Consider the following 12,808-nt stretch of genomic DNA (forward strand, 5'->3'; position numbering starts at 1 on the left):
ATCACTGTCTGGGGATGCAGTCTCTCCTGTAAGGTGTTGTTCTGACAACATGAAATGTCCTTTCAGGAAACAAGCTGCCCTTTTGACAGGTGACAGGCTCCCAGACTCTTCTGTCTCTGAGCCTGAGATCCTTGGGAAATCCCAATTCTTTGGAGTGCATTGCGTCAATGGTATGATAGTTAAAGAGAAGGGTGTGAATGTCTCTTTAGCATCCTCCTTCTTGCCAGGACTATTACATTTCCCCACACTTGGTTTTCACACCTCATTCCTGAGGCGAGGTATGCATGTGTCTTAAGCACATCTCATAAACAGAATACAAGTAGGAAACAAGGTTAGAAGACATTCGGTTAGCGTCAGGCAACCACACATAAGAACCACTTCTCAATAACCTTTTGGCTTTGTGACTTTCGGAAGGATTGTCACAGTCTCACTGGGAAGCCCGGGGCTGTCTCAAACTTACAGTCTTCCTACTTCAGCCTCCCAGTTCTGGTTTTTAGGCATGTGCCACCATGCTCAGCATGACTCCATTTTTATTTAGATAATTTGCTCCTTGTCTCTGAACAATATTCTCCGATGACATTGATGATTAACCATCTAGTGGTTCAATTTCAGTTATTTCTCATCACTGAACTTCTTTCCAGAGAATCATCCAAAATAGCTGTAATTTTAGTTTTGAATGAGTGAATCTGATAAGCATGAAGCAAACAAAAATACAGCAAATAAACAAACAAAAAACCCCAGCAAGTTACAGATAGATAGTAAAACATCATCAAATTAGATGCTCACAGCATCCATCAGAAATGACTGGGGAAGCCCAGTGAGGCAGCCAGCTCAAGTTCACAATTAGTTGGATTTCAGGTGTGACACAGTATTCCCCCAGGTGAGGTGGCCAAGTAAAAGAGCACATAGCAAGCAGCAGACAGATAGATTGCATCATCCAGTGGGGCCCTTACAACATCTGGCAGAAACGTTGGGAAAAGCCCTGCTGAAACAGCGATCCAGAGTTCCTGGTTAAGAGATATGGTGGTTTGAATGAGAATGGCCCCCAAGGCTCATAGGCTTGAATACTTGGTCCCTAGTCAATGGAATTGTTTGGGAAGGATTCGAGGGTGGCCTTGTTGGGGGAGGTGTGTCATTAGGGGTGGGCTTTGAGGTTTCAAAAGCGCACACATTCCCACTTAGCTCTCTCTGCCGCATGGCTGTATCTTAGGATGTAATCTCTCAGCTACTGCTCCAGCACCAGCTTGCCTGCCTGCTGCCTTGCTCCCTGCCATTATGGTCTTACACTTTAACCTTCTGAAACTCTAAGCCCCCCAAATAAACTCTTTATTCAATAAGTTGTCTTGGCCATGGTGTCTTATCACAGCAATAGAAAAATAATTTAAGATAGAGGTGGGTTACCAGGGAGTGGAGGTGTTTCTGTGACAGACCTGATGATGCTGTTTTGGGGGGATGTCTGGAAGACTCTGGGACATTGGGCTAGAAATACAATTAAATACGACAAAGAGAGCCTAATGGGCCACCCTCGTACGTCCTTGAAAGACAGTGGTGCCGAGAGCTGTATGGACTGTGGAGGCCCAGCTCAAGAGGGTTCAGATGGGGACAATATTAGCAACTGAACTGGAGACCATTTTTGTGATATTTTGGCAAACAATATGGCTGCTTTTTGCCCTTGTCCTGAATGGAAAGGTATTCGATTAACGTCCTTCGTTGAGAGAAGTTGAAGAAAGTCTAATATTGAGCCTGCCACATGTTACTAGTGATCCCTCACATGCAGGTCTACAATGAAAGAGAGCAAAGGGGTGGGGGAACAAATACAAAATACAGAGTTTAAAGAGGAAGAAAAAACACCAGGAAATTTAGTGTTGGAACTAGGGCTTATGCTGAAAGAAGCAAGAAGAGTGAAGAGAGGCCTGATCTAAGGTGGAGGAAGGAAACGAGTGATCTCAAGGCCAGACCCCACCCAGCTAAGCTTCCAAACTTAAAAAGAAAGGCTTGAGGATTCTTCTGCTCCTGAAAAGCAACAACAAAGGGAAATTTCTGCAAAAGTAATTCAAAGGGTCACGGTTGCAGCCAAACCTTGCAGCTTCATCCACGTGGTTCTGGCTTTAGAGTCACGAAGGCTACATAAGGGAAAGAGTTGTGGAATCTCCCTCTGTGGTTAAGGAGAGCTGCTGAGGCCAGGCAATGTGTGGCAGGGCAGGCCCTGCATGAAGTCCCTATGAAGCGCTGTGTGAAGTAAAACCTGGATTGCACTGGAGATCCCAAGCTGTGAGACGTCTGCCTAGAAGAGATGGAGACAGAAGTGGAGCCAGCCCAAGAGAGAGAAGTGTGTTGTAGGCGGCAAAGCTGAAGGGGGCAGACCATCTAAGCCCTTTGACATCAGACACGGAGCTACAGGGTTTGGAGATTTGTCTCATGTTTTGTTTTTTCTTTCTTTGGTCCAGTATGTCCCCACTATGCGCCATTCCTTTTTGGGATGGTAATATCTGTTCTGTGTCTTTGTATGTTAGAAGTATGTCATTTGCTTTCTTCCCCTGGGGGAATTACAATTAAGAGACTGGATTTCCATGAGTCTCAGAAGAGACTTTGGACTTTTAAACTGTGTTGAGTCTGTGAAAGACTATGGAGACTTTTGAAGTTAACTAAATGCATTTTGCATTATGATATGGCTGTGAGCCCGTGGAGGCCAGGGGCTGGGGTGTGGTGGTTGGAATGAGAATGGCCCCCACAGGCTCATATATTTGAGTACCTGGTCCCCACTTGGTAGAACTATTTGGGAAGGATTAGAACTGTGCCTTGTTTGAGGAGGTGTGTCTAGGGGTGAGCCTTGAGGTTTCAAAAGACTTGTGTGATTCTCAGTGTCCTCTCTCTTTTTCTCTTTCTCTCTCGGTAGATCAAGATGTGAGCTCTCAGCAATTCCTTTCGCCAAGCCTTTGCTCTGCCATCATGGACTGAAACCGTAAGCCCAACACTTTCTTTTATAAGTTACCTTGGTCATGGTGTCTTATTTCAGCAATAGGAAAGAAACCTAGACAAGAGACTTCCAGGAAGAACAGAGTTGTCTCTTCACAGCTGAGCTTTGGGTTCCTTGTTGGCATCCTCTTCAGACAGGGAGATTAGACTAATGCCACAAACTCCACCAATCCTGTGTCCCGAGGACAACTCCCCTCCAGGGAGCAGCTCTTGACCCACACCAGTAACTCCACCCATCCTGGAGACCTCCCTATGCCACAAGGGCCACATGTCTTACACCTGCCTTCTTCTCCAGGTAGGGAAACTCCCCACAGCATACAATAATCAGAACTGTAAATGTACAGAGCACACAAAGGATATTAAAAGCTGCAGGAAAGAAAGAACAAGTATCATACAAAGGCAGGCCCATCAGAATAAGAACCAATTTTTCAATGGAGACTGTGAAAGACAAAAGGATTGGACAGGTGTTCCATGAGTTATGAAAGATCACAGATGCCAGCCCAGACTACTATACTCACCAAAACTGTGAGTCACAATCAAAGGAGAAAGGAAACATTTCCTTTATAAAAATACATTAAAGGGATGTATAGCTACAAAGGATATTGTACAGAGAATACTGGAAAGGATAGTTAGGTCTGAAGAAAAGGCCGAACATACCAAGAAGGCACAAGGAACAAATAAACAATTCCAGATCATCAAATTTAAAATGTCTAGTAGAACATCACAAATAACAAAACAACAGGAATTAATATATACTATTTAATAGTAACTCTTAACATTAATAGTTTGAGCTCATCAATGAAGAGACATGGGCTAACAGATTGGATCAGAAAACATGATTTATCTTTTTGCTGCTAAAGACATCACTTTAGGGTATTCCAAAAACATGGAACTAAGAAACAACCAGGCATAACTATTCTATTTTCTGGTAAAATAGACTTCAAACCAAACCCAATCAGAAGTGATGGTGTATTTCATAGTCATTAAAGAAAAAAAAAACCCACCAAACAAGCTATTACAATCTTAAACATATACATACCAAACTTAGAAGTACCCAGTTTTGTAAAAGAAACACATTTATATTTAATTCCACAGATCAATGCCAACACAGTGACAGTGGGTGATTTCAGTATCCTGTTCTCATGAGTAAACAGGTCATCTAGAAAAGTCTAAAACAGAGAAATGGTGGAGTTAAATGACCATAAATCTAGTGGACTTAACAGATATCTGTAGCATGTTACACTCAAATACTGAGAAATACATATTCTTTTCAGCAGCCCATGGGACTTTCTCCTTATAGACCACATATTAAAACACAAATAAGTCTCAACAAATATGGGAAACTGATTCACATCCAGCATTCTGTCTGATCACTTGCATTAAAGCTGAGTACTGCCAACAAAAGAAAAGACAGAAAACACACCATTTTATAAAAACTAAACAACACACTACTGAACCAAATTGGGTGCAGGAATAAATCAAACAGGAAAAAATGTAAATTACTAGAATTGAATGAAAATGAAAGCAACAAATCAAAACCTATGGGACACAATGAAGGCATCCCTAAGTGGGACATTTGCAGCTTTAACTGCCTACATCGGGAAACTTGAGAGATCTCAAACTACTAGCTTAGTAATACTCCCAAAGGCCTTAGAAAAGTAAGAACAGTGAACACCCCAAAAAAGTAGACAGGAAGAAATAAACAATCAGGGCTGAGATTAATAAAATAGAAAGGAACAACCAAACAAATATGAAGATTCAATGAAACAAGAGTTGATTTGTCCTTCTTAAGTCTGTTGTTGTTGTCAACTTAACACAGATAAACTAGTTGTCTGGGAAGAGCAGCTTCCGTTGGGAAAATGCCTCCATCAGATTGCCTGTAGGCGGGTCTGTAGGGCGTTTTCTTGGCTATGATTGATGAGAGCCTTAAGCCTTCAGAAGCAAGCAAGTCAGCTGCTTTCCTCATGGCCTCTACTTCAGTTCCTGCTCCCAGGTTCCTGCCTGAGTTCCTGCCTTGACTTCCTTCAGTGATGGAGTAGACCAGAGAGTTGTAATATGAGAGTTGCTTTTTGTCATGGTGTTTTATCACGGCAATTGAAACCCTAAGACCAGTTCTTGGAAAAGATTAACAATATTGATAAACCTTTAGCTATATTGTCCTGGCTAGTTTTATGTCTCTCTCCCTGCACAAAACGCAACTCCAAATGGATCAAGGATCTCAACATAAGACTGATACCTGACTCGGATGCAGGAGGAAGTAGGTAATATACTTGAATTTGTTGACGCAAGAAAGGACTTTCTGAACAGAATGCTGATAGCGCAGTCAACCATAAATGGGACCTTCGGAAATGGAAAAGGTTCTGTACAGCAAAGGACACTGTCACTCGAGTGAAGAGGAAGCCTACAGAATTAGAAAAAAAAAACTTTGCCAAGTATACATATAAAAGGTTAATATCTACAGTATATAAAGAACTAAAAAGTTAATAATCAAGAAAACAATCTAGTTTATAAATGAGGGATGGAACTATACAGAGAGTTCTCAAAAGATGAAATACAAATGGCTGAGAAACATTTTTAGAAATGTTCAACATCCTTAGCCATCAGGGAAATGCAAATTAAACCATTTTCAGATTTTATCTTATACCAGGTAGAATGGCTAAAATAAAATTTAAAAAAGACAAATGATAGCATGCACATGGGCAAAGAGGAACATTTATTCATTTTATTCACTGCTGGTAGGAGTGCAAACTGGCCAGCCACTACAGAAATCAGCGTGGAGGTTCATTTTTAAAAAGCTGAAAATAGCTGGGCGGTGGTGGTGCACGCCTTTAATCGGGAGACAGAGCCAGACGGATCTCTGAGTTCGAGGTCAGCCTGGTCTACAGAGTGAGATCCAGGGGAGGCACCAAAACTACACAGAGAAACCCTGTCTTGAAAAAAAAAGCTGAAAATAGAGGTGACACATGATCCAGCTATTCAGAATATTCACTATGACTCCACGATAGAGATAGATGCCCATCCACGTTCCTTGCTGCTGTATTCCCAATAGCCAGGAAACATAAACAGTCTAGATGTCTATCCACTGATAATGGATAATGAAGATGTGATGTGCTTACACATGGAATATCACTCAGCTATTGAGAAAAGTTATGAAATTTAAGGTGTGGTGATTCAAATGAGAATAGTCCCCTTGGGCTCATGTATTTGAATGCTCAGTCTCTAGCTGTTGTTCTTACTGTTTTGAGAAAGGGTCTCACTTTGGACCCAACCGTTCTTGAAGTCATTAGGGTCAAACCCTGGATCCTGACAACTATAAAAAGACAGGGCTCGAGGCCACCAGTCGTAGACAGGCCAATTAAAGAGACAAATCGTAGTGAAAAGCAGGAAAGGGAGCCTCACCTAACATGGTCGCCTCAAGTGAGGAACAAAGAGGTTCACCGGGACCTCCCCTCCCCAGTCATTCTTCAGCTTCCTAACATGGTGTCTGGGTTTAAATGTGGGGAAGGACGTGTGCATAACTGCATCCTTGATCCATCATTGTCCAGGCTTCAGTCTGTCCTGCGAGGTGGTCAGACAAGTTACCAAAACTGTGAAATTTCTTCCTGGAAGACGAATTCCTTCTCTGGCTGGCACAAAGTTCAGTCTTTCCCTTTCCCCAGCGCGAGACTCTTGGGGGGCATTTCAATGTCTTTTAGACCATTATTTCAGTAGTTTGATGGACAAAGAAAGGATCACATAGCACTTTCCAGTATCTTTGCTCCTGCCAGGAAGGTTAAACAGGCTGTCCTGGAACTCCCTCTGCTACTTGCTGTTGGCTTCGTACTTAGAGAAATCTCCTGCATCAGCCTCTTGAGTTCTGGGGTTACAAACATAGCCATCACCGTCAACCTTTTTTTAAATTTTTTTTACAGTTAAAAGCAAGGCTCTCAACCCATCCCTTGGTAATATTTCCAGAGTCACCCAGTAGTACTGGAGGGATTGATTTAGTTAAATGGAGGGAGAAAAGAGCCTACCTGGACTATGTTCTGTTATTAGATTGCAGGTCAATAATTCTGAACCCATGCTGCCCAGATATAGGGCATCATAACTTTGGCTCAATTTCAGCATCTCAGTATCTATACAGGACCTACAACTGAGTGAGACATGCCCACTGTTGTTTTAACCTAAAAATCAAATACTGGTGAAATCTCTTCTCCCTCTCCAGAAGCCATCCAGGAGAGAGCTTACACTGTGATTCTAGCCACCCACCCGCTATCAAATTGCCTAATATATCCTGGGTTCATTACTCCCCAATCAAGCTTTGGAAGCTAAGAGAAAAAACCCACAAGAAGGAGCCCAGTGGATAGATGCTTTTGTGAGCCTATCAGGGGGGTTTGAAGGACTTTAATTCGAACATTTAAAAAACTCTGGCTTCCTCTGGTTCTCTGCCTTGGACTTGTAATGCCAATAACTCTTGCCTATACATCTCCCTCATATCTATCTGGGGACCAGGCAAGGACTTTGTTTTTCTCTCTACACTAGGCTGTATTCTAATAGAGCCACCAATATAATCTTAAATGTTCCCTAGCTAGTCAAATAGATGCACTGGAGAGGTATCATGACCGTCACATCCAGTGACTCCAACCTGCAGGAAGAAGCCAGATTTGGCCGCTGCTCCAATTCCTTAAATGATACATTCTGTCTGGCTTTACCGCTTCAGAGGCAGGCATGATGAGGACAGGAGACAGAGATGGGACAGAAAGTTTAGGGTTGGGACCTTGATTCCTGTCCTTGGGCATCAGCTGAAAGTGTCCTTGGTCCTGTCCTAGCTGTAGGACAGACGTAGCAGGAATGTTTGGGGCTCTGATCCCAAGCCTGGTCCCTAAGTGATTTTAGGCTTGTCTTCACGGCAGGAAGGAGGATGAGAGCAGGAGTTAGCAGCTAGTCAGGAAGAGCAGGGACCCCAAAGCACCAAACCCAAGGAGGTCAGAAGAATCTGCGTCTGTTACCTCCTCTAGATGATCACCTCTGAAAACCCACTGTGTGGGTGAAACTGAGAGGAGGCGCCCGGGTACCTGGTTGGGCAACTGGGCCAAACAGCTCATCCACCTCCCTTGTTCACCCCAGTTTCTCTGTAAGTCCTTTTGAAAATGCCTCAATGCAACATCTCAAACCTATTTCCAGGAGCCCCTCTTGCTATATCTCTTTCTCTTTTAAGATCCCACTATATAATAAACTTCTCTCTAGAACTCACCCTTTGTGGTCTGTTCATTTCACTCTCAAAGACACTTCCAGCAAAGTGTAAATGGGCATGTCTTTACTCTCAACACTAGAGAGGCAGAAGAAGGAGGATCCCTGTGAGTTCAAGATCATCCTGACCTCTATAAAGAGTTCCAGGCTGGCCCTGGCTATTATAAGTTACCTGAAGAGAAAAACTCCTCTGATGCCTGAATAAGTCAAATTGGGTCTTTAATTTACCTCCAGTTGGGCTGTTCCAAGCACAGTAGTGGGAAGTAGCCTTGACCTCCAGTTTGTTGAGTTTTTAAAGGCAAGGACCACAATTGTGATGTATATAGAAAGACAGCTCTGGACATCTACAGCAAGCAAGCGCTGTTTACAGAAGTAGAGAGGTAGCAGTTAACTTGTCAGGCTGTTCTCATAACCTTGAGGAAAGAGACACACTGTATAGGAATTTATAGCTGGTTCAGAGACCACTTTACCTTAGGAATTTATGGCAAATTTATGGCTGGCCTAAGTGAGAAGAGACCAGTTTTACCCAAGATAGTTTTAGCACTTAAAGTATTCTTAGGAATTCTTGCATGAGAATGTTCAGTAGCCCACTGTATGGCTACACAGTGAGATCCTATATTTTATTTTTAAAGATACCTTGATTAAGGTGTTCAGTTATAAACCCAAGCCATAGTGATCCTCTGGCAGAACAAGGTCACCAGGCTTAAATTCTTACAAGGGTCATAAAGGCAGGTAAGAATTTTCCTCAGGCTTTGGCCATCAGGCTTTCTTTTACAACCCAAATGAGTGCTAATGATCAGTAAGACAAGAAGGGAATTTATGTGCTCAATCTACATTCCTAGAAGTGGTTAGGTAAGAAATTTGGAGTCTGTTAGTAAGACTGTAAGGAAGGAGGGTCTCACCCTAAATTGCACAAGAAATAAAGCTATCCTTCTGACCTAGGAGACAGGTGTTTCGTTTGGCTTTGGATGCTTGATAGGTATTTTAGATAAATACACTGTTAGGAGTTCTTGGAAGCATGCATAGCATTACAAGAAAATCACTGTAGGAACCAGCTAATATACATACAAAAGCTAAAATATTACCAAGACTTCTTAAGCCATGGCTTGACCTTTGGAAAAGTCCTTGACTTTTCCAAGTAGTAGCTTTTGTGATAGTAGCTGGGTTCCATTACATTTTCCTGCGGCTTGCAGCATTTGATATTCCATATCAGCAGAAACCATGCAGTTAGAAACTTTCTTGCTGGCTTTCCTGCAGAAGCATTTAGCTTTTTCTTAGTGTTTTATTTAATCCCATTTAGAATAATATCCATAATCTTTTCTTACTTAATAGGGCCTCATGATTCTTTTTTAAAAATAAATTTATTTATTTATTTTACATCCCAGCTGCAATTCCCCCTCCCTCCTCTCCTCCCTGTCCCTCCTCTCCCCTGTCCCTCCCATCCACTCTTCCTCCATTTCTATTCAGAAAAGGGCAGGCCTCCCAAGGATATCAACAAAACATGGCATTTCAAGTTGGAGTAAGACTAAGAACCTCCCCTTGTATTAAGAAGGGGTAAGATGACCCATTATGAGAAACAGGTTCCCAAAAGCCAGTAAAAGAGTCAGAGACAGCCCCTGTTCCCACTGTTAGGAGTCCCACAAGAGGACCAAGCTACACAACTGTAACATATATGCTGAGTGCCTAGGTCAGTCCCATGCAGGCTTCCTGGTTTTTTAATCCAGTTTAAAAAATGGAGTACAGAGCTAAACAGAATTCTCAACAGAAGAATGTCAGATGGCTGAGAACCACTTAAGGAGATGTTCAACATCCTTAGCCATCAGGGAATTGCAAATCAAAAGGATTCTAGGATTCCATCTTACACGTGTCAGAATAAAAATACAAGTGACAGCTCCTGCTGGAGAGGATGTGGAACAAGGGGAGCACTCCTCCATTGCTGGTTGGAGTGCAAACATGTACAGCCTTCATGATTCTAACCCGGGTCTCCCTTTGCCTTTGCTATATGGGCCTTCCTGGATCTTCACATGCAAAACACAATCATTGCTGTGCCTAGAACTGCCTGGGGCAATAGTGCTCAATAACTAGCTATTGGAGCAATGAGGTAATAAATTAAAGCTGAATTTGTTACCCTGCCAACACAAATGTAGTCTGTGATTATTTTAGAACTTTGGGAAATATAAAAGCCATAGGAAAATCCCATATAATTCAATATTTAAATTGCACTTAAAATATGTCTTTCCAGTTCTTTTACCATTTATGGGTCTTTGGCTTTTATATGGCTATATTTATGAAGTTTGACAAAGAATCCGACCTTTCTGTAGGTGTATACTTTCTTGCCCTGTTATGTTACACTTATTTATACACGTTGCCCCTTATTCCAAAAAGGGGTTCAGTCTATTGGAAATATATGAGTCCATTGTACCTACTGAGAGCTCACAGAGTGAATGAACAAGCAGGTCTGAGAATCTTGCTTTCTAGCGCTGAATGGCTGGAAACAGGACTGTGTCTAACTCTGAGAGGCAGCCAGACGCTGTGCCGGTCTGTCCATATCTTGGCATGGTACCTGTGACATCTGCCTGACAGAGATGAAGATATACTGGAGACGCTTCTGTCCTTCACTTCTGCTGTCATACAATGTCATACATGGTCTCCTCCGGGAACCTCGTTTCAGGACCCCTAAGACGGACTTGGAGCAGGGAGATAGATCTCTGTCCCTCTTCCCAGTGTGGTCACACTGGGTCCGTCTCCCTTTGCTGCTTTTCACTCTTGATTTGACTCTTTTACTTTGCTTGTTGGGGGTGAATGGATTAACCTTGCTTGTTGGGTCATAGGCTGAGACCCTGAGTTGGGTAGCATGAATGTTTGTGCCTTCGGAAGAGGGGGTGTTTGAAGGTTTGGTCACTGGAGTGGCCTCCCTCTAAACCAGATGAGATCCATCCCATTCTGCAGGGATTTTCCTCCACCAGTATTATTTCCATGGAGAGAATGTTAAGTAAGCCCCAACCCAGGGACTGGTACGTACGTGCGTGTTCTTCCTTTCCTCCCATTCCCCAGAGGCTTGGATTCCTGGCCAGCACAGCCCTCTACCCTTCCAAGTTCCGGGATCCTCTGGCTAGGAGGTGGCAAAAGGGGTGGTGTGTAGAGGTTTCTCTGAAGCCAGTGTTACCAGGGAAACTGGGTTCCTTCGGGGGGACTCTCAGCCTCTTTAATAAAATAACACAGAAACAGACTCCGAAGAAAATTCAAGGACAATTTCATCCGAGTTTAAGAGAAAAACATAGTACAGGTTAATTGAAAAATCCCAGCAGCCGCTGGAAGGATGGGTGGAGGGAAAAAAGTCATGCCTTTTAAATTAGTCATGGAATAGAAATAGACAGCTTATTAAGAGACGAGAAAGCACTCCCAGGAATAGAAACAGGCCAGGGAGCGAAGGAAGGGTCCAAAAGCATGTGCCGTGCGGTGTGCATGTTCTTACACAGGCCTCACTCTCAGCTTAACGAGAATAAGGGATAGTTTATTCTGGAGCCATTATGAGTGGCCATGGCCCGGGAACCCCAAAATTCCATGTTCCAACATGGAAGCAGTTTCACGGGGTTTTTATAGTCTTAAAGGATACATAAAGTCATAAATCAAGGCAAGTTTAAAATACATTGGTGGGTACTCCAGAGAGGCAGATGCATTAAGATGGGGGGCGGGGGGCTACTCTATAGACCATGATGCTGTCTGAGGACATTCTTAGCTCTTGGATTGGTGGAAGCTAGTCTTCTGCTAAGTCAACAGCTTCTAAGAGGTTCTTATTTGTTATCACCTGCTGTTAATTCAGATACAGAGTAGGACAGCGAATGGCTGTTCCAGAAGGCTAGAACTAGCTGGGGATAAAGTGATTAGCTTCTGAACCTATAAAAGTCCAATAAACCAATAAAACTCTCCACAGTACTGAAATCCTAATCGGCCCATCAGTCTCTGCAGACACAGACTCCCATGAAAACTGGCTTCTTTCACACGCTAGATGATGGTAGTTTTGTGTGTGTGTGTGTGTGTGTGTGTGTGTGTGTGTGTGTGTGTGTGTGTGTGTGTGGTAGGGGAGGAGGGGACGCTATACAACTAAGAGAAAGAAAACCAGGAGAGGCTGGTGGAAGTCCTTGTGAGTCTAAGTGCAGGCCTGCCATGGACATGTGAACTGACCGTGTCTCTCCGGCGGCCCTCTTCCCTGCTCTTCCTTCTCTGTCTGGCCGTTACTGCCTGGTAATTTAAAGCATCCGCACAGAATGATGCAGCCATAGATAGAAGAAAAGAAGCCGAAAATGTACAAAGGCTCTGGAGCTTAGGGATTATAATCCAATAGAAGCTGCTTCAATCAATTGCATCCTGGTCAGCCGTGGGTCCTGTTTCTCAGGTTAGGAAGTACACAACATGTCAGTTCCTCTCTCCTATCAGATAGAGAGTTTAAAACGGTGCTGGTAGTGACTGGTGTGATACTACACCATAATCCTTGCTGCAGCAGGGTCACTGTACAAATGGTTCCCTTCCCTATTTTACACACACACACACACACACACACACACACACACACACACACACACACACGGCCAGGGGCTTCTGC

General features: G+C 43.2%; 1 protein-coding gene across 1 annotated transcript in view; it reads left to right on the top strand.

The window, feature by feature from the left end:
* Positions 1-2,894: 2,894 nt before the first annotated feature.
* Tgm3 (transglutaminase 3) overlaps positions 2,895-12,808 on the top strand; it is a 125,063-nt gene continuing 115,149 nt past the window's right edge. The window contains exon 1 of the mRNA XM_076570631.1: positions 2,895-2,962. The gene's annotated coding sequence lies outside the window, so the exon portion shown is untranslated. The remainder of the gene's footprint in view (positions 2,963-12,808) is intronic.

Source organism: Peromyscus maniculatus, chromosome 4 (genome assembly GCF_049852395.1).
Source record: "Peromyscus maniculatus bairdii isolate BWxNUB_F1_BW_parent chromosome 4, HU_Pman_BW_mat_3.1, whole genome shotgun sequence".
Lineage (NCBI taxonomy): Eukaryota > Metazoa > Chordata > Mammalia > Rodentia > Cricetidae > Peromyscus > Peromyscus maniculatus.